Source organism: Trachypithecus francoisi, unplaced genomic scaffold (assembly GCF_009764315.1).
Source record: "Trachypithecus francoisi isolate TF-2019V2 unplaced genomic scaffold, Tfra_2.0 Lachesis_group16, whole genome shotgun sequence".
Taxonomy (NCBI): Eukaryota; Metazoa; Chordata; class Mammalia; order Primates; family Cercopithecidae; genus Trachypithecus; species Trachypithecus francoisi.
This window is the reverse complement of record NW_022681461.1, coordinates 18,079,070-18,102,010: the sequence shown is the minus strand read 5'-3', so window position 1 is coordinate 18,102,010 and position 22,941 is coordinate 18,079,070. Positions and strand designations below refer to the sequence as shown.

Sequence of the window (22,941 nt, the reverse complement as noted above, 5' to 3'; positions counted from 1 at the left end):
GAGTGAATGGATGATGGAACACTAAAGGAATGGTTTAATTTTTTTCATTTTATTACATTTCGTGTGGCATCACATGTTCTGAGTATCAGTCACCTTTATGTAAGCTTTCCTTGTTTCTGAGCTCTTAGGGAGGGCCTGGCTCTATGATGAGCAAAAAAGGCCTAGATAGGCAATCAGAGAGTGGGAGTTCTTATCTCAGTCTACTACAGGTCCTTGAGCTGCTGATTGGCATTTTTAAAATTGAGAATTGGATTCATGCTTTGCCAGATGATTTATTTCTAAGATATCTTTCAACTCTTAACATCATATGATGTTTAAATGACCAGCTTAAAAATAAAATTCCTCCCTACTTTCATTGCTTGGTACTGTAGGCATGCCATTTTAGTAAGTTAAGTTTTAAGATATTTTTTATAAGAGGAAATACAGTCAGTTTTTTTTTTGTTGTTTTTGTATTTTTGTAGAATCTCGCTTTGAACAGTGTCAGGCTGTTGTGTGGACAGCTAAAATAATCCTCATATTGCCAGTGTTTCACAGCCTAGAACCATTTGCGGTGTTGCTTTTTTCGCAGTTGTAGCTGCATCTTACCGGTCCTTCTGTAGGCTAAGAGCACATCAGTAACTACATATAGTTAACAGATTTTTCATATGTATATCTTGGGCAAGTGTTAGTGATAATAAGAGCAGTTAAAATTTATCGAGTGCCCACTGGATACCAGGTAAAGCACTAAATGCTTCAGATGTATTAATTTGTTTAATTTGTAATCTTTTGAGGGAGAGATCTGATTAATCCTTATTGTGTATGAGGAAACTAAGGTAAAGAGAAGCTGAGAAATTTGCCCAGGGTTTTATAGCTGGTAGGTTATAGAGTAGGGGTGTCAAGGCCAGGCATTCTGGCTTGAGAGCCTACATTCTGGTTCTGAACCACTGGCAATAAATGCCTCATAAGTGACTACGGTAAACTTTTTTGTTTATCCTTGTGTGTGTGTGTTTTTTTTTTTTTTTTTTGAGATGGAGTCTCACCCTGTTACCAGGCTGGAGTGTGGTGGCACGATCTCGGATCACTGCAACCTCCACCTCCTGGGTTCAAGCGATTCTCCTGCCTCAGCCTCCCGAGTAGCTGGGATTACAGGCATGCACCACCATGCCCAGCTAGTTTTCTTCTATTTTTAGTAGAGACGGGATTGCACCATGTTGGCCAGGATGGTCTTGATCTGTTGACCTCGTGATCCTGCCCACCTCAGCCTCGCAGTGTGCTGGGATTACAGGTGTGAGCCACTGCGCCAGGACTATCCTTGTTTTTTAAATGAAAAAGCAAATCGTTTGCTGCTGTGTTCTGTACACAGTGAGCTTAAATGTTAAAAATAATAGCTGGTCTCATTTGGGTATTTTGTTTTATTTTTATTTTGCAAATTAACACACTAGATTAGTGGACTCATTCATTGGTTCGTCTTTTGTCACAGATTCTACTGTTTGTCCCTAGCTGGATAACCACAGGCCTCTAGATATTTTTGTACCTCTGACTGTGAGATTTCTAAAGCAGGCAAGGCACCTTCTTTTATAACCACATGTCACACGGGAATGTTCAGGGAACTGTAAACTTTTGAGTGCCTGCCTGGGGTGGAGGAGAGATGGAGGTTTTTGGCTGAGTTTGAAAGGTTCTATATAGTTCTGGAATTTATATGCATAATTGTATACCTGTCTTGTCGGGGCAGAATCCGTAGCCCTTACTGATTCAATGAGGAAACTGGAATCCAAACAACAGAGTTCGGGAGGTACTGTGCTAGAGCACTGGTTGCAAACTGGAGCAGTTCCTTTCCTCAGAGGACATCTGGCAATGTGATGATATTTGCGGTTGTCACAACTTGGAGGTGCTACTGGCATCTAGTGGGTAGAGTCTGGGATGCTGCTGAACATTTCCATGTACAGGACAGCCCTCTACAACAAAGACTTAGCTGGCCTAGAATCTCAGTAGTGCCAACAGTCAGAAACTCTGCTCCAGAGAGAAGAAAATATTATTAAAATATGTTGCCTTTTTATGGCCTGGAGAGTTACAGGTTGGGGGCATAATGACCTCTGAGTAGAGAAAGGCCAAGTATGCGCATTGTCTGGCTTCTCTAGTTAAGTCAGTTTGAGAGAATCCTTCAAACCATACTTACCTTTTCTGGTTTTTTCCTGCCTTTCCCATGATGGTAAGCAGAGTGGGGTTGGTGGTAGTTAAGTTCCGAATGGAGATATTACATGATCCTTTGTAATCTTCCTTTTCCTAAAGAAGGGACCGTGATAAACCTAGGTGGGAGGGACTTTTCACACTTAAGTTCAGCTTCTCATTGGAAATCAGCTTGATTTCCACCAAAAACATCCAGATCTTTGTGGTGCTACTACCGCACAAGGCAGGAGACATTTTCAGTGGAGGTATTGGATTGGCAGAAATTTTTTTTATGTGAGGCCCATTGGTCATGTCTTCCCATTGAAGTCACTAGAATTAGTCTTACTCCTTGTCTAGGTTTTTCAGAAGTGTTGCCCTTTATTAGCCTTCCTTTGTCCATTCTGGGCATTCTCAGTCATTTCAACCGTGTTCCTGGGACACCAGTCTGGTTGGTACCAAGATGTATATGATAGACCGGGCCGCCTGAGAATTCAACATGACATTTCTGGCTTGATCCTACCCAACTGAGGATTAGGGCAGATCTTACTGCAAAATAGCCCTTCTGCTCTTTTTCTTTATGGCAAAGTACGTTATACTTGTCTTTGTCATGTCCTGATCACACTGTAATACACAAAATGGAAACTTGAGTTTTTTAAGTAACATGAGTCCACAACATGGGTTCGTTTTTATTTTTGAATGTGGGGACACTGATCAGTGAGCCTCTTTTACTTGGACTTCTTTTCCCCTGACAAATTCCACTATGCTGTGCTATGAATGTGGGTGACTGTTTTAAAGGCTTTTGATTTTTGGGGGGGGACAGAGAACTGTTTAGGAATGTGATTTTACCTCTAAGTATATCTACCTTAGTTAACCCCCCAAAAATACAGTCAACCTAAAGTGGCTAGTAAAAAACAAGAGCAGTTCCGTAGTTGCTTGTTTGCTTGAACATTTTTTGGGTGAGCTGGGGGAAGACAAAACGCTTGTTTGGGCTTCTTAAGGGAGAAATTGTGTCCCCCAAATTCCAATGTGTGCTTCTTAAGCTTCCACCTTTCTCTAGGTTCTGGGAATGGGGAGGTAAACCTTTGGCAACCCTACTTGCTTGTAAGTCTTCTCCTTACATTTCAGAGGTGTCAGATTTAGGAGAGGCTGCGGCAGGCAAAGTACATTAGATACAAAAACCTTCCTTTTGTAATATGGGTGCTCATTTCCAAAGGCTCCATATGGCTAGCCTAGGAGGCTTATAGTAAAGACCTGCTTTAGATGTAAGCAGAGCTGATAGGAGGGTTTTCTTATAATCTAAGCAACAATTTTTAGGTTATTTTGCATCAGTTTAGGATGCACACTTGTGAGGTGGCATTTATGCCTTCTTCCCAGATTAGATTTACAAATCCCACTTTCTTAGATGCTGGATTTTACATTTTGAGTCATGCTTTTTTGCCACTTTCTTTCTGTTTGAGGCTCACCCTGGAAATTAACTTTCTAAACTGAAATATTTAGCTGCTCAAATGGAAATACCTGGAATTGGATTTATCAGAAAGTTTAAGAAGATTATAACCTAAATACTTAAACATGAAAAATAACTTAATCTTCATGAGATTGTTTTATTCTTTCATTGGGAGGGTTACTTGCCAAGAGCCAGTAGTCCTGGTCACCTCAGAGGGAATGCAAAGGCTTTCATTTGTTCATCCAGCAAATGCTGATTAACCTTATAGTGTGTGCAGGTTGCTTTGAGGGCTAGCAGGTTAGGAAAGATACAAGGCTTGCCTCCATGAGAATCTAGTCTTTTTCTGTCATTTGGACCACTGTAAACAATGCAAAGCAGTGCAGTGGATACACAGTTGTGGCATAGATGGAAGAGAAGGGAATCTTTCTGGCTCCTGAGTGATTAAGGATGCTGTTACAGAGGAGGTGGGCACTTTTAGTGAGACCTCAGAGGACGGTGAGCACTTAGGCAGGATGAAAGGAAAGGGTAGGCTTCCAAGTGGAAGCCACAGGGACTGGAAACTGCTGTGCATATTCAGTCTGTGTTTAGCGTTTCCAGCTTTCTTGAGTGGTAGAGGAGAGAATAATTGGGAAGATAGGTTTGGGATGCGTTGTAGAAGGCCTTGAATGCTGGTGGTAGTGCTTGGGCTACAAAAAAAAGGAAAGGAAAGATTAATCAGTTAGTTGGTCAAGGGACCATATCTGTCTTGCTAATTTACTCAACAGCTAGCGTGAGGCCTGAGAGCAAATGTCAGTGAACGCTGTTGAAAGGATTTGAGTGGAGAGGGGTGTGACTGGAGAGGGACAGGGTGGAGGAGGTGAAGTCTGAACTAGGGAAGTAGAACTGGAAAGGAGGAATCCCTATGACCTTACATTTCATTGGGTGAAGAGTATGGAAATGCATAGGAGAAAGGCCCTAAGACATTGATGTCTGCAGAGGGACAGAGTCATGGTACCATTCATTGATTTTAAAAAAAGATACTTTAGAAGGGGAGAACTTGGTGTTAATAATGCTGCCAGGTATGGTGCCTGGGAAGGAGGGAGTAAAAGAAGGAAGAGAAGGGAATGAATGAGTTTGTTGCTTCTTTTGCTTTCATATCATCACCTTACTTTCATCTCTCCTGCCAAATTTATAATCCTTCCAAGAACCTCTTGTGTTTTACGGGCATGTGCCTTGGTTGAACTATTTGACCTTTGTAGGACTATAGAAGAGAGTTTCTTCTTCTTCTTCTTCTTCTTTTTTTTTTTTTTTTGAGGCAGGGTCTTGCTCTGATGCCCAGGCTGGAGTGCAGTGGCGTGATCATGGCTCACTGCAGCCTCAGCCTCCTGGGCTCAGGTGATCCTCCCACCTCAGCCTCCTGAGTAGCTGGGACTAAAGGTGCTCATCACCATACCCGGCTAAATTTTGTATTTTTTGGTAGAGACTGTGTTTTGCCATGTTACCCGGGCTAATCTCAAACTTCTGAGCTCAAGCCATCCATCCACCTCAGCCTCCCAAAGGCTGGGATCACAGGGGTGAGCCACTGTGCCCAGCCAGAGATAGAGAGTTTCTGTCATTTTGCTCGGTTACTGCCATTACCTTTGTAGACATAATGGAATTTGTAAATTCAATTGATTTTTAACTTTTTCATCTCTAAAGGATTTTTAACATTAGAAATACGTATAGAATCCTCAAAATTATTTGTTTATCATTGAAACTCTTTGCTGCAGTCATTCTTCCTTCTATTTTTTATTTCTTGTATGACTTGGCCAACAACTCTGGATATCAGTGATTGTGTATCCTTTTTAAGTTGAGAAATTTCATGTAGACATAAGGCTGAGTCAATAATTGTCTTGGGCAACTACTGTCTTTCAAAAGAAATAATTATTCCCATTGTTCGCTATGTCCCTGATGAGCTAAACACTGAAATTACAATAGATGCTTTAGTCAATGCGAATTATTTGCATGTGGTTAATTTTCTTCTTTTTTCTCCCTAATGTGAGGCATATTCTGTATTTTCAACCTTTACCCCTTTTAGACATTTGTCTTAAGCTGCCTTGGTAGAATGAGAACAGCAGTGATAGTAAGGAAAGTTAAGATGAAATTAAAAAGGCCATAGAGTACATTTTTGGTAAACCAAAATATTGTTTGGTGGCATAAAGCCACAGATCCATTCCAAAAAAAAAACAAAAACCGAAATGTGGTTTTGCTGTCTGTCATGCAGTCTGTTTCAACTGTCAGAAACATACGTTGCTTTATGGGATGTTTTTTTCAAGTCTGACCACAGCCTTTAATTTCCTTCATTCTACCCACACCTCCCACCACACTCCCATGTATCTAGCACTAATTTATAGGCAATTGGAATCTAATGACATAATCATCAGCAAGCAAAAGGGTCAGCACTTGTGGCAAAAGTTTATTTCTTGGTGTGCTCATGATCAGTTCTGCACTCTTGGAAACTCTAAACAGTCAGAACACAGTGATTGTCCTTGTTCTTGGACTTTTCAGTCTAAATTAGATTGAGGCCTTTAAAAGATGGTTTTGAAGTGCTTTGTATTTTTGCTAAAAACATAGTATTAAAGAAAATTAAAGAAGATTCAATGAATTTTAGGAAGCAAAAGAAAAACTCCCTCATGTTCCTACAGCTATTCCTGCAGTTCCAACTGCTGACCAGGCAGAGGCATCCCTTTGTCTCCATCATATAAGCTGTGTCTGATGGAGATCATGGCCCCCTCATGAATAAATACTAGTCAAGGTTCAAAGAGTGATACATAAAATATATAGCACAAAAAATTAATGATAAAATGAAACCCCAGATCTTTAAAATTATTGTTGACTTATTGGTAACTTTACAGTTTCCTCAACTTCTTATAGGCAACGTGACCCTAAATATTTTTAAAAATCTAGCCATAATTCAGCCAGTAACTTCCTGTGACATTGGTAAATTATTTAACTTTTTTTTTTTTTTTCCTATTTTTGAGACGAAGTCTCACTCTGTTGCCCAAGCTGCAGTGCAGTGGCATGATCTTGGCTCACTGCAACCTCCACCTCCCAAGTTCAAGTGACTCTCCTGCCTTAGCCTTCCAAGTAGCTGGGATTACAGGCACGCACCACCATGCCCCCAGGCTAACTTTTTGTATTTTTAGTAGAGAGAGGGTTTCACTATGTTGGCCTGGCTGGTCTTGAACTCCTGACATCGTGATCCACCCACCTCGGCCTCCCAAGGTTCTGGGATTACAGGTGTGAGCCACTGCACCCAGCCAATTAACTTTTCTTTTAACTTTTCTGAGTCTCAGTTCCTCATCCGTAAAACAAGGGTCTAGGATTGGATTTTTACTTTTTATAACATGTTGGTTCCCAGCCCCCTAATCTGGGTCTTAGGCATCAGTATTTTTCTAAAAGCTACAGAGGTGATTTTGATGTACAGCAAGGTTGAGGACTAGTGAACTAGAGCAGTGCTGCTCAAACTTCAATGTGCATACAAATCACTGGGGATCATGCTGAAATCAGATTCTGTTTCTGTAGGTCTGGGTTGGTGCATGATACTCTCCATTTCTAACAGAAAGATCAGGTGATACTGATACTGCTGGTCCACTGACCACGTTTTGAGTAGCAAGGAGCCAAAATGTCTTCCATTTCTACATTATATCTCCATGGTATAGTTTATATAGTTCGTGGGAGTCTGTGTGCTGCCTGAGTGATATCCCACATTTAGTATGTTAAGATTGATAGTGTATTATCTTATCTACATAACCTCTCATTGCTTAAGCTCCATCCAGACTCATGCATTTTTTTTTCTTTCTTTTTTTTTTGGGGGGGCGATTCATGCATCTTTGAAACAACACCTCATATTGAAGTCATTTTAATAGTACCTCGCTTTAGACAGCCTGACAGCTCTAGCTGGTGGCTGGTGAGTTGTTACATTTGCTGTAGAGAAGAGGGTTTTCATTTCTTCATATCTTAGTTCATTCCACTTCAACAGATACTTAAGCTTTTGTATTGTCTCCTTTCGTCTCTTCAACAGGTACCCTCTCCATATTGACCTCTTAATATTTTGGGGTAAATGGGCAAAAAGAATCATGAAGTGCATTTTGTTTTATTTTTCTTCTCATGCATGTACATTCTTTGCAGAAAATTTATTAAGCATAAGTTTAAGGGAGCAAAAGTCCAACTCCAACTTACTCAAAGCTCAAACATACTTAAGCTGTAACATTTCTTAACTCTATACTTTAACCCTATCACTTAGCAATTGTTTTTAGAAATAAGAAAATACTATTTATAGTTTGTGGTTCTTTATTTTTGTTTGCTGCAACTCAGCCTCTCATTGGCAGGCATCATGGCCGAGTGGAAAGACTCCTGAATGGTGGTGTCTGAAGAACTGATATTCCAAGCCTTCACCCACCCTTAAGTAGTTTTTGCAACTGTAGACACTTGGGTTCTGTAAGTAAACCAGGGAAGAGGTTAAGGAATGCTCCATTTCTTAGGGCAGTGTTGGAGAATTTGGTTACCTTGGAGGAACGTACCTATCACCTAAAGTCTAAGGCAGTAAGAAATTATAGTTTGCAATTGAGGAATGTTGCTTTGGAGTAGTGACACCCAGAGTGGTCTGCGGACTGGTGCAGGTCTGTGAACTATTTCTTAAAGATGGGTGAATGAGATAAGGTACTTGTTACTTGTGCAAAAATTAACTCACTGTTTTCTTCATAGAGAATGTCTTCATCTTTAAAAAACAAAACAAAAACTCCATTGAACCAAATGTAGTTAACCATTATGTTTTTGCTGATCGGTAACAATTTGGGAACGAGCTACTTTCCTGCTTTAGAATACTTAATCAGTCAAAAGTTGTATCAGGTGATTTTATAATTTAAGAATGGACTGAAGTGGAAGTTCATAAAGTGTAACCTAAAAAATAAAAAGGTAAATTTAAAGGCAAGTTAGGTTAAAGGTAAGAATCAAATTCAAGGTGGTATGAATGTACGTAGCATAGTTAAGTCCAAGGCAGTTAACACAGGTTTACAAATAGTAGCTTCTTACTGAAGCTGGAAGAAGCACTGCAGTTTGTGGTTTGGTTAATGCAAAACTTGTTTAAATCCTTCTGAGTGCTTCTAAATTCTCTGACATAATTTTTGTTTTTCATTTTTTACCATCTACTTAATCGAAGATAACATACTTCTGTACGTCACGAAGAATTTTTATTCTGTAGTCTTAAATTTCAGGACCATGTTATTGTCTGAGAATCTTTAAAATTAAGCCTGCCTCCCCTCCCCCTGCCTGATGATATTCTTTATTCTTTACTACTATTTATAAAATTCACTGCATCTAGGGCAACTATGTGTTCACCAAGAAAAGAGGAAGGGAGATCCTTCACCAGTAGCAAAACATAAATACTGAGAATGTCTTTTCTGGGTCAAAGTGCAAGAAAAGTAGAAAACAAGCAAATTTTCTGGGGCTAGGCCTGTGAGCTCACTCCTTCCAATCACTGAGGCAGCGCGTGTCTTCTGCCACTGTGCCAGTGAGTCTGGCATCCCCATCCCGCTTTAGATCTGTTCCCTAGCCGTCTCATGGTCCTTGCAACCCTTCCCCTGTGTAGTATAAATTAGCGAGGGATGCTTTCTTAATTGAGAGACAGAAAGGGCCCTAAGCTTGAATCGATACCTAACAATACAGCCACTCAATTTGTAGCGCTATCTAATCTCAATTCTGTCTTAAAACAGAACTGCTTACCTTAAGGGGTTTTATTCGTAAGCCTACCCTCATAAATATTTCTGCCAACCAGATATGGGGCAGCCATTCTTCCCATTTCATGATTATAGAAACGGAGTCCAGAATCATTTTGGAGTTTGCTTATTAAAGTCGTGGTTTAGCTAGACTAGAAATTAGAGTCACATTAGGATTTGGGACTGCACAGCTGTATCGTTCATAATGTTTGGTGTTCCTTCAGAATGTTTTGTCACGTCATTCTGAATTCTTCCTGTGCCTTTCCATAATTGTCCCCTAAACAAACCTTGACACAAGCCTGTGATTTCCCTGTTTTAGTGAACGGTAGGAAGCACCATATCACCCAGGTTGTACGCACTGGAGTCATCGATTCCGTACTCCCCTGGTTGTCTAATCTCGTGAAGCCACGTAATCCACTAGTTCTCCATGTGCAACCTGCCTGCTTTCCTTGCTCTCACCACGGTCACCATCACTGACCATCAGACCTTGTTGTCATACTAGAGGTTATGGTGGTCTCCAGGCTTTTTGCCTACAGCCTTTGCCTTCTGTATTCCCTTATCTGGGCTTGCTGGACCTCCCGGTCTACTTCTATATCTATCTTTTGGTGTCCGGTCATTTTTTAGGGGCCCTTCTCTGCCCCTGGAAAATCCTGCCATTATTCCCAATAAGGCTCTGACCTCTTCTCTGCTTACTTTGCCCTTTTATTTAGGTAATTTTATTCACTCTGAGTAGATGAATCTCAGAGTTTTTTTTTCTACTACCCCAGACCCTTCCTCTGAGACCATTGTATGTCCTCATTTGCCTTGAATGTCTTATAGATACTTAAACTCAACAGGTCCCGAAATGACATTGTCCCCCACAAGCCCGCTTAGTGATTCCTATCTGAGGAAATGCCACCACCATCCACCCAATTTCTCAAGCCAGAAACCCAGAGAGGCAGCTGATGATTCTCCTGCTCTCTCATTCATTAGCCACACCCAGTCAAACATGAGGTCTTCTGGTATCAGCTCCCAGTTACTCCTGCATTTGTTTGCTTTTCTCCAGCTATGTGATCATGGTAAATTAACCACTTTTCTCTTCTTTGACTTTATCTGTAAAATGGGGACGAGAATAATCCTCTTAAAATTGTTCTGAACATTAAGTGAAATATCTGACACAGAGCAAGCATTCCATTAATGTTAGGATGGTGAACACCCTTGCTCACCATATTTAAAAGGACTCACTGGCCTGGCGCGGTGGCTCACACCTGTAATCCCAGCACTTTGGGAGGCCGAGGCAGGTGGATCACGAGGTCAGGAGATCGAGACTATCCTGGCTAACATGGTGAAACCATGTCTCTACTTAAAAAAAAAAAAAAAAAATTACCCAGGCGTGGTGGCATGCATCTGTAATCTCAGCTGCTTGGGATTCTGAGGCAGGAGAATTGCTTGAACCCAGGAAGTGGAGGTTGCAGTGAGCGGAGATCGTGCCACTGCACTCCAGCCTGGGTGACAGAGTGAGACTCTGTCTCAAAAAAAAAAAAAAAAAAGACTCACCACGAGTAATGCAATAGCCTCCTAACTAGTATGTCCTGGATAAAGATGATCCTGGTCCACTAGGTTCTTTTGGATCTACTTCTCCACCTTCACCTTGTACTGATACTACCCCTTTCACTTTTTTCTTTGAATGTCAGTGTTGCGTGCTGGTATGGCAGGCTTTGTTGGGAATGGTCTTACCCTTTTCTCTGCCCCCTTCTTTGTGTGTCAGACTCATTTCACTCTCAGTTACTCAGGGAAATAGTCCTCTAAAAAGCATTTTAAAATACCCTGCATTCTATATTTGTTTCAATGTCTGTCTCATTTGTTAGATTATAGGCTCTGTGAGTCCTATCTTGTTCCTGTACTGGTTTTTTCAGATTATAACGCAGTATATGGCAGAGTAGCAGACAATAATAGAAAGTTATGAAATTAATATGGCTCACATTACTCTATCCCCAAAGCCAGAAGGGTTTTCTTCCCCTTCTCACTGTTAGATTTCCAGGGTCCCTCTCTGTAGTACCTAGGGCACTTAACACATGGCGTTTGTTATTGTGTTTATTTATATTTGATCTTCCCCCAACTAAATTATAAACACCTCAAGAGTTCAGATCAGTTCTGCATTCGGAACTGCTATTTCTACCACAGCTTCTAGTTTAGAGTAGGAGCCAGTAACTGAAAACATCTTGTTGAATTTCCTAAGTCGGAGGTGCTTTGGAAATTCCTTTTGTTCCTATTCTGAAATTATCTTTGATCCTCCATCTTTCCTCTTGTGGTATGCTTTGTGGTTATGAATCTCTTCTTTCCGTCCACAGTATTAAATATAATCAGTAGCAAGAAGTGGGTGGAGGACAGAAATGCACTGTGGTGTCTTGACCTGTCTGGTACTTATCATAACTTTCCTAGGAATTGACCTTGATGGGCCGTTACTGCCTTCTAAATAAAGTTCAAACCCCTTAGAGTGGCATTCAGGACCTTCCACAGTCTGACCTTAGTGAACCCCTTCTGTCCTTATTTTCCACTCTATTTTTTATTGCATGCATCCTGTGCTCTAGCTTAATGGTTTTCAATCCTGTCTGCACATCAGAATCACCTGGGGAGCTTTAAAAACTGAAACCAGGGTCCTGGCTTTGGAGATTGTGAGTTAATTGGTCTGGAGTGAGTCCTGGGTGTGGGTGTTTGTGAAAGGTCGACTAGTAATGCTGATGGAAGGCCAGGGCTGGAAACGACTGACGAGCTCAGTGTTTCCCACGGAATATCATCTCCTCTCCGAATTTTGAGGAGAGAGGGTCCCAAAGCCAAAGAAGCTTGAGTCGTAATTGCTTTTAATGTGCTCCTTTCCAAAAATGTATAGCGAACACTATCAAATGAAAGGCTCTGAGATATCCAACAGTAAAGAAAACTGTTGGCCGGGCGCGGTGGCTCAAGCCTGTAATCCCAGCACTTTGGGAGGCCGAGACGGGCGGATCACGAGGTCAGGAGATCGAGACCATCCTGGCTAATACGGTGAAACCCCGTCTCTACTAAAAATACAAAAACTAGCCGGGCGAGGTGGCGGGCGCCTGTAGTCCCAGCTACTCGGGAGGCTGAGGCAGGAGAATGGCGGAAACCCGGGAGGCGGAGCTTGCAGTGAGCTGACATCCGGCCACTGCACTCCAGTCTGGGCGACAGAGCGAGACTCCGCCTCAAAAAAAAAAAAAAAAAAAAAGAAAACGTTTAACTTTCTTCACAGTGTGTGAGGTCATCTGACCAGGGACCCCTTTATGTGTATAATACTTGTTTTTTATTTTTTTATTTTTTTTTTGAGATGGAGTCTCGCTCTGTCGCCCGGGCTGGAGTGCAGTGGCCGGATCTCAGCTCACTGCAAGCTCCGCCTCCCGGGTTTCCGCCATTCTCCTGCCTCACCCTCCCGAGTAGCTGGGACTACAGGCGCCCGCCACCTCGCCCGGCTAGTTTTTTTTTGTATTTTTTAGTAGAGACGGGGTTTCACCGTGTTAGCCAGGGTGGTCTCGATCTCCTGACCTCGTGATCCGCCCGTCTCGGCCTCCCAAAGTGCTGGGATTACAGGCTTGAGCCACCGCGCCCGGCCTAATACTTGTTAATAACATCTGCAACATGTGGTGTAGAAAATGTTGTGTTTAGCCACATCTCAACTTTTGAGTCACTTCTTTTTTTGTCCTTGCCTGATCATGTCATCCAAACCAGACCCACCTCCCACCCCAGGGCTCTCTCTTAGACCCCCTATTTTGTCTTCATAGCACTTCTCAGTGTCTGAAATTCCTCTTTATATACTTGTATGTGTGCTTCTGTCTCCCTCCACCTATGATGGGAGCTCCCTGACGGCGGGGACTTGCTTGCTTTGTTCACCCCTCTGTCTTCATTCACCTACAATAGTCCTGACAAATAGTAAGTAGATATTTAATAAGTATTTGTTGAATGGGCAAAAAGGCAGTAATACATTCATGGTTTAGGTTTTTTCTAAGGTATATTTGTTTAAATATTTTAAACTGCTTACAGAATTTAATTTAAAAGCTACCTGAATTACATTTTTAGGAATATAGGAACACAATAGTTTCCTTTACCTTTAATTTTCTCAACCTGCGTAGTCAAGTATTAAAAAAGAAGAAAACAAACAAAAGTAGATGTGAGCCTGATTATAGGGAAAATGCTATTATTTTTCTGATTATAGAGAGTTTTCAGTCTGTGGTCGGGGACTTCTTTTTTCTCATTTCTCAGCCTGTCTCAGGTGGCTTCCCCCAGCCATTGAAGGAGCTTGAGTGAGCCATGAATGGTAGTGGACTTTGTGTGCAGTACACCACCCCAACAACAAAAACACACAGAAACAGGCAAGGAATTAGTTTAAGTAAAAGCTTCCTAATAATTAAAACCCGCCTGCAGTGTGAGAGTGACCAGACAGGTTTGTCAGGGACAGTGGGGAGGCAGTTTGTGTATCAGAATCCATATGTGGAATCCCAGGTTCGGTTGCCTGCTACTCAGCACGTGATGCTGCAGCAACTCTTGGACCTCGTTCAGAAGGGATCTGAATAGCCTGTTCTCTCTAGGGGTCCTGCCGTAGCTGTGCCCATGGCTCCCCAAGCCTGGCTCTAAGTGTCTTGTTTTGAACAGGGTTAATAAGTATGAACTCATCTACACATTGTAGTGTGTATAATTCCTGAGCTCCACCACCACACCTTGAATTATTAGGAACTGTCCTTTTACTTCCTGTGAACCTAGTGATGCCATCGCATGAGTAGGCCCTTTCCTTGGGCTATTGAAATCATCAAGTTGGTGCACTCGAGATAACATTGTAGAGATTTCTCATGAACGCTGTATACAAGGTGCTCTCCCAGGGTGCTGTTTAACAAAGTCCTCAGTTCAGTGGGTCTGGTGATTAGCAATCTGGTATAAATAATCTCAAGAAGGAGGTTAAGCTGCATTTCCTTTATTATATTTTAAAATAATCTTTAAAACACATATTTTGCCAAGGTTTTGGATAGGAAACTTTAATCATGTATTCACCCATTAGGAATTGTCCAGAATGAATTTGCATTTCCTTTTGTTGCACACTACGATAATTTATTATTCTTTTGAATAGCATGGTATCCTAAATGCCAGAAAAGATGTGTGATGGGAAGCTAAATAAACCATACCAGAATTTAAGCAGGTTTTCTGGATAGATATTCCTTTGTGGTTGATATATTAATGTGCTTTAGCTACAGGCATACCTTGTTTTACTGGGCCTTGCTTTATTGTGCTTCACAGAAACTGTGTTTTTCACAAATTGAAGGCTGTAGCAACCCTGAATGGAGCCGTTCTTCCAATAGTCTGTGCTCACTTCATGTCTCTATGTCACATTTTGGTAACTCTCACAATATTTCAAACCTTCTCATTATTACTTTATCTGTTACATGATTTGTGGTTAGTGATCTTTGATGTTACTATTGTAATAGTTTTAGAGTGCCGTGAACTGAGCCCCCATCAGACAGCAAACTTAATTAATGTATGTGTTCTGACTGCTTCATGCTATTCCCCCTTCTTTCCCTCTCCTCAGGCTTCTGCATTCTCTGAGACAACAGTATTGAAATAGGTCAATTAATAACCTTACACAGGAGGGCCTCCAAGTGTTCAAATGCGAGGAAGAGTCTCACATCTCTCACTTTAAATCAAAATCGAGAGATGATTAACCTTAGAGTGGAAGGCATGTCGAAAGCCGATGAGCCAAAAGCTAGGTGTATTGTGCCCAACAGCCAAGTTATAAATGCAAATGCAAATGAAAAGAAGTTAAAGGAAATTAAAAGTGCTACTCCAGTGGTAAGAAAGTGAAACAACCTTGTTGCTGACATAGGGATAGTTTTAGTGGTCTGGATAGAAGCTCAAACCAGCCATGACATTCCCTTAAGTCACAGCCTAATCCAGAGCAAAACCCCTCACTCTCTTCAGTTCTGTGAAGGCCAAGAGAGATGAGAAAGCTGCAGAAGGAAGGTTTGAAGCTAGCAGAGGTTGGTTCATTGGGTTTAATGAAAGAAACCATCTCCATAACGTGAAAGTGCAAAGTGAAGCAGCAAGTCCTGATGTGGAATCTGCAGCAAGTTATCTGGAAGATCTAGCTAAGATCATTGAGGAAGGTGGCTACGCCAAACAACAGATTTGCAGTGTGGATAAGACAGCCTTCTATTGGAAGAAGATGCCATCTAGGACTTTCATAGCTAGAGAAGAGATGTCAGTGACTGACTTCAAATCTACAAAGGACAGACTCCCTTGTTATGTAACTAATGCAGCTGGTGACTTTAACTTGAAGCCAATGCTCATTTACCATTCCAAAAATCCTAGGGCCTTTAAGAATTACGCTGAATCTACCCTGCCTGTGTTCCATAAATGGAACTACAAAGCCTAGACGACAGCACATCTGTTTATAGCATGGTTTACTGACTATTTTAATCCCATTGTTGAGACCCACTGCTCAGAAAAAATGATTTCTTTCCAAATATTACTGCCTATTATTGATGTACCTAGTCACCCAAGAGCTCTGATGGAGATGTGTAAGGAGATTAGTGTTTTCATGCCTGCTAATACAGCATCCATTCTGTAGCCCATGGATCAAGGAGTACTTTTAACTTTTAAGATTTACTATTTAAGAAATACATTTTGTAAGGCTGTAGCTGCCATAGATAATGATTCTTCTGGTCAATCTGAGCAAGGTAAATTGAAAACCTTCTGGAAAGGATTAGCCATTCTAGATGTCATTAAGAACATTTGTGGTTCATGAGAGGAGGTCAAAATACCAACATTAATAAGAATTTGGAAGAAGTTGATTCCAATCCTTGTGGATGCCTTTGGAGGGGTTCAAGACCCTGAGGATGGTCTTTGGGGTTGGACCTTGAAGATGTGACTGAATTGCTGCAATCTCATGAAAAAGTTGAATGGATGAGAAGCTGCTGCTTATGGATGAGCAAAGAAAGTAGTTTCTTGAGATTGAATATACTTCTGGTGAAGATGCTATGAACACTGTTGAAATGACCACAAAGAATTTGAATATTACATCAACTTAGTTGATAAAGCAGTGGCAGAGTTTGAAAGGATTGAGTCCTCTGAAATTTCAAAGAAATTCTGTGAGTAAAATGCTGTCAAACAGCATCCCATACTACAGAGAAGTTCTTTGGGAAGGAAGAGACACTCAGTGCTAACAAGCTTAATTATTGTCTGTTTTTGAGAAAATGTTATGGCCCTCCAACTTTAAGCAACCACCTCCCTGATTAGCTGTCAGTATTCAGTGAAAACCCTCTGTCAACAAAAAGATCATGGCTCACTGAAAGCTCAGATGATGGTTAGCATTTTCTAGCAATAAAGTATTTTTAAATTATGGTGTTCTATATATATATATATATTTTAAAGACATAATGCTACTTCACACTTAAACTATAGTACAAACATAAAAGTTATGTACTGGACTGTAGTACACACATGCACTGGGTAACCAAAAAATTTGTGTGACTTGCTTTATTGTAACATTCACTTTATTGTCGTGGTCTGGAATTGAATTCACAATATCTCTTGTGTATGCCTGTATTCCCAAACAATTTTACCATGCCCACAAAAAAAAAATTCATGAGATTCTAACCACCTAAACTGTAGTTTCTTCTATTTATTCAACAAAAGCATATTGAGTGTCTTTGACATAGCAGCCACTGGGGCTGTGCGACAAAGCTATCTGCCTTGGAGCCTACATTCTTTAGAACCTTACTACTAGGGGTCTGGTCTGTGGACCAGCATTTTCAGCATCACCTTAAAGTTTGTTAGAAGTAGATTCTGAGGCCCTTTTCCAATTTGGATTTTAACATTTCCAGGTGATTAGTATATGCATTACAGTTAGAGAAGCAGTAGTCTAGTCTATGTAATCAAAAATATATATGAGGTAATTTCAGATGATTACAAATACTGTCAAGAGAAGACAAAACTATAATGGGCCAGAGTGTGGGAGGAGAGGGAGTAATTGAGGATGGTAAGTGAAGGCATCGGAGGGAGTCTCCTGTGGCCTGAGACTTAAATGATGGGTGGAGATGAGCCATGGGAAGATCTGGGGAAGGTGGTTCCAGGTAGAGGGAGGAGCAAGTACAGATGCTAGGAAGAGGGACTGTCTCCTCGTTCCTTGCTGTGCCCTCTGCTCTAGCCAGGCCAGGGCCCATGTATTCACTTGCTGACTGTGCCTGCACCTAGAAGTGTAGTGGAAGAGTAATGGCAGAGCGGTATCTCAGTAAACAGGAAAAGGCCAAAACTTGGATTTTGATGAGAGTGGCTACCCATAGTGAGAAAACAAAGGGATTGTAAGGATGTTTTGGTAGTGACAGCTTCAAAGAATTGAAATTTTATGTAATTGGGAGGAGGGAGAAGAAACCACTAGAGGCCATATGCTAGAATTGGAAGAAGAGGAAAGAAAATACTGAGAAATGCAAGATAGATGGAGATTTCTTGAAAAACAGAGAAAAGAAGTAAACAGACAAGGATGCTTTAGCCTTGCCTGAGAGGAAAGACCAAAAAATAGAGCATGGTGCTCTGTATAAAAGGTGGCTTCTTTCCCTGGAGATAGGCATCCTTGATGAGAACTAAGGACGATTAGTCTTGTTTTGTTTTGTTTTATTCCTATATCCAAAATTCCTTTGTCTTTAGGTATCTCTCACTTCATTTTGATCACACATATCATGTTGGGAAAAATCAAGATGAATGATCTCCATTTACTGTGGGCACAAGGAGTATTTTCTTCCCTCTACTGTGGCTAAGTATGGAAAAGGTTAATTGTAAATCATCATTAAAAGACAACCGTACATTTATTTATGTCAGTAGGAAAGAGGAAGTTGTGAGAGAGAGAGAAAGAAGGAGGAGGAGGAGGAAGAGGAGGAGGAAGAAGAGGAGGAGGGGAGGGAGAGAGAAGAGAAGTAGAATGTAAAGCAGGCAGCTGGCAAGGCTTGCTCTGACACACCAGCTGAGGAAAGAACTATTCGTAGAACTTGGGTGTCTTAGTAATCAGAGTAATCAGGTTCTCTGACCGGTTCCACCTTGTTCTGTGCAGGCTGAAGGTAAGCTCTCTAGAGAAAGTAATTTTCTTTCCCTACTCCCACTGACATCCCACTTTTCCCTCCTGTCCTTTCTTTCCGTTTTCCCTGCCTCTCCCCTCTGGTGGAACTGAGTATAACCGTGGTAACATTGGTTACAGTGTTTTCCAGACTTGAGAGCGGAAATGATTTGACCTGGTACAAGTAATTGGACGTCTGGCACAATGATTGTCATTCTCAACCTTGATAATTTATCTCTCTCGATCACTCTTAACCTTATAGCAGTATTTAAACACAATAACTAGAGCCCAGAAGATGTATGTAGGTGGATAGGCACCTATCTAGGATTTCTTCTAAAGATATACCTCTAGAAAGCTCACATGGTGGGAGGAAAAAGAGGGTGCTTTTTTTTTTTTCTAAACCATTGTAAAAATGCTTCAGTAAAATATAGCTTTAGCTCTAGGGATAGATTGGAATAGTTCCATGAAGTGTAGGCACACCCTGATTCTTTTCAAGGACTTTGTTCTGCGTATTCCCACGTGAGCACCACAAACAAGAGCCCCATGTATCTTGTTAGGACAAATAAATGGGACACGAGAATATTCAGTTAACTGAACCACACATAGGGTACTTTAAAGCACACTTAACATGCAGTAAAATAGCATAAATATGAGTTCAACACGCAAACCACATTGACATTGCTGGTGGTATCATCATTAGTAAAATCATTGTTTTGGTTAAACTCCCTGGGGGAAGCAGTGGAAGGGAGGTATGGGGGTTGTGAAAAAAGGTTCAATATTGACACTTTCACATTGTTTAAGATGATACAAACTGACTACCCTGTTATAGACAGTATCCTTTTCTCATGGGAGTAAGTAGGATGGGCAGAGTTTTTAAAAACAGCAAGTCTTAGTTTTAATCAGTCCTTTAGGAAACGATAGATGGCCTATTAAATCAATTCTTATAACGTTATCACTTTGTTTTATTGCTTTATTAAGCAGTAGTAGTTTTTTTTTTTTTTTTTTAACAAAATAAGCACTCAAACAAATAAAGCTTAGGCATGTGGTTTACCAACTTGCTAGCAATACTGTCAGTATCTTTGGTCTAAATCTTTAAGCTTTATTCCAGTCAGGTTTTTTTTTTTTTTTTAAATACCTAAGATTAGTGTTTTTTATTTTATTTTATTTTATTTTTATACTTTAATTTCTTTCTTTCTTTCTTTTTTTTTTTTTTGAGACGGAGTCTTGCTTTGTTGCCCAGGCTGGAGTGCAGTGGCGTTACCTCGGCTCACTGCAAGCTCCGCCTCCCGGGTTCACGCCATTCTCCTTCCTTGGCCTCCATGTAGCTGGGACTACAGCATGCCCGGCTAATTTTTTGTATTTTTAGTAGAGACGGGGTTTCACAGTGTTAGCCAGGATGGTCTCGATCTCCTGACCTCGTGATCTGCCCGCCTCGGCCTCCCAAAGTGCTGGGATTACAGGCGTGAGCCACCGCGCCTGGCTATAGTTTAATTTCTAGGGTACATGTGCACAACGTGCAGTCTGATTACATATGTATACATGTGCCATGTTGGTTTGCGGCAATCATCAACTGTCATTTACGTTAGGTATGTCTCTTAATGCTGTCCCTCCCCCAGCCCCCACTCCCCAACAGGCCCTGGTGTGTAATGTTCCCCCCACCACCCCATGCCCATGTGTTCTCGTTGTTCAACTTCCACCTATGAGTGAGAATATGCAGTGTTTGGTTTTCTGTCCTTGTGATAGTTTGCTTAGAATGATGGTTTCCAGTTTCATCCATGTCTCTGCAAAGGACATGAACTTGTCCTTATTTACGGCTGCATAGTATTCCATGGTATATATATGCCACATTTTCTTAATCCAGTCTATCACTGATGGACATTTGGGTTGGTTCCAAGTCTCTGCTTTGGTGAATAGTGCCTCAACAGACATACGTGTGCATGTGTCCAGTAATGGGATCACTGGGTCAAATGGTATTGCTGATTCTAGATTCTTGAGGAATTGCCACACTGGCTTCCATGATGGTTGAACTAATTTACACTCTCACCAACAGTGTAAAAGCCTTCCTGTTCCTTCACATCATCTCCAGCATCTGTTGTTTCCTGAGTTTTTGATGATCCCCATTCTAACTGGCGTGAGATGGTATCTCACTGTGGTTTTGATTTGCATTTCTCTAATGACCAGTGATGATGAGCATTTTTTCATATGTCTGCTGGCTGCATAAATATCTTCTTTTGAGAAGTGTCTGTTCATATCCTTTGCCCACTTTTAGATGGGGTTGTTTTTTTCTTGTAAATTTGTTTAAGTTCTTTGTAGATTCTGGATATTAGCCCATTGTCAGATGGGTAGATTGCAAATATTTTCTCCCATTCTGTAGGTTGCCTGTTCACTCTGATTATAGTTTCTTTTGGTTTCTAGAAGCTCTTTAGTTTAATTAGATCCCATTTGTCTATTTTGGCTTTTGTTGCTGTTGCTTCTGGTATTTTAGTCATGAAGTCTTTGTCCATGCCTATGTTCTGAATGGTATTGCCTCGATTTTCTTCTGGGGTTTTTATGGTGTTAGGTTTTACATTTAAGTCTTTCATCCATCTAGAGTTAAGTTTTGTATGCAGTGTAAGGAAAGGATCCAGTTTCAGCTTTCTACATATGGCTAGCCAGTTTTCCCAGCACCATTTATTAAATGGGGAATCCCTTTCCCATTGCTTGTTTTTGTCAGATTTCTCAAAGATCAGATGGTTGTAGATGTGTGGTGTTATTTCTGAGGGCTCTGTTCTGTTCCATTGGTCTATATATCTGTTTTGGTACCAGTATCATGCTGTTTTGGTTACTGTAGCCTTGTAGTATAGTTTGAAATCAGGTAGTGTGGTACCTGCAGTTTTATTCTTTTTGCTTAGGATTGTCTTGGCAATGTGGGCTCTTTTTTGGTTCCATATGAACTTTAAAGTAGTTTTTTCCAATTCTGTGAAGAAAGTCATTGGTAGCTTGATGGGGATGGCATTGAATCTATAAATTACCTTGGGCAGTATGGCCATTTTCACGATAGTGATTCTTCCCATCCATGAACATGGAATGTTCTTCAATTTATTTGTGTCCTCTTTTATTTTGTTGAGCAGTGGTTTGTAGTTCTCCTTGAAGAGGTCCTTCACATCCCTTGTAAGTTGGATTCCTAGGTGTTTTATTCTCTTTGTAGTAATTGTGAATAGGAATTCACTCATGATTTGGCTCTCTATTATTGGTGTATAGGAATGCTTGTGATTTTTGCACACTGGTTTTATATCCTGAGACTTTGCTGAAGTTGCTTATTAGCTTAAGGAGATTTTGGGCTGAGACGATGGGGTTTTCTAAATATACAGTCATATCATCTGCAAACAGAGACAATTTGACTTCCTCTTTTCCTAATTGAATACCCTTCATTTCTTTCTCTTGCCTGATTGCCCTGGCCAGAACTTCCAACACTATATTGAATAGGAGTTAATAGCTAAGATCAGTTTTATGTGTTACATGTTATTAACACTTTTGTAAAACTGATTTTTGATAAGGTAAAAATGGAGTTGTCAGTTTAGAGCAATAGTACTGCTTGAACATTTTTCCTTGCGTTTAGTCTGGATTTTAAGTTAGAAGGAATTTCTCATTAGTCCTCTGACTTTTTAATCTAGGGTCAGGCAAGATCAGTTTCGGAAGTTGTACAGTTTCTTTAGAAAATTTGGAACAAATCAAGATATTTTCTGATTGAAATTTTAAAGAGTTGCAGTCTTTGTTCTCTAGTGGTGAAGTGAAGTGATATGGTTGCAAGATGTATTTGTGTTTATTTCAAAAAGTATTTCAGTTAGGGTAAGTAGGACTACTTTGTCACCTTTTAAAAAATGTTGATGTAAAAGCGGATGAATGTGTGTTCTTGATAAACATTTAATAAATAGATTCATCTTTTAAAAAATTTTGGCAAGAAACTGCTGTGTTGAAAACTAATGGTAAAATGTTTTTCTTCAGGAATGTTTCCTAAAACTGTAATTGCTTTAAGTTAGCTGCTGAAATGGTTTCCTAATAAGGCTTTGTTATTCTATTTTATTTCAACAATACATATGTAGTAATGTTGTTCCTATTTTGATGAGAGACAAACCCATGAAACAATTTTTAAAATCAACAATTGCTTTTGATATATCCCTTTGATTACTAAAATAAAGCTATTGGTACTTTCACCCAAGTTTATTATGTTTTTAAAATAAGATTTGTGTCTTTTTAAGGAAACTATATAGGCTGAAATGATCCAAATAAAAATCAGATTATTATATCAGGTCTATTTCAGGGAATGTAGTTAAATTCAAGTATAGGGTCAACTAAGTTTTTGTCTCTTAAATGATTAGTAAAATTTGCTACATGATAAGGGAAATATGTATTTGGTATTGTGTGCTTTAGTATTTGTTACTTTTTAACCTAGTGATTGAGTTACAGCTTTCTTTTCAATGCATGACATCACTTTCCCTTGATGTAAGATAGTTGATACATTTTCCAGTGATTCTTGAGTGCTGGAGTATGAAGAA

The 22,941-nt window shown here is 40.4% G+C and overlaps 1 protein-coding gene across 23 annotated transcripts in view; it reads left to right on the top strand.

Moving 5' to 3' along the window:
* The window catches only part of LOC117098431 (transducin-like enhancer protein 4), a 157,632-nt gene that overhangs the window by 15,362 nt on the left and 119,329 nt on the right, over nucleotides 1-22,941 (top strand). Inside the window, exon 1 of one of the 23 annotated variants that reach the window (XM_033237024.1) lies at nucleotides 18,291-18,410. The exons of the other annotated variants lie outside the window; for them this stretch is intronic. The gene's annotated coding sequence lies outside the window, so the exon portion shown is untranslated. Of the gene's footprint in view, nucleotides 1-18,290; nucleotides 18,411-22,941 lie in introns of those variants that run through there. 23 annotated transcript variants of the gene reach the window in all.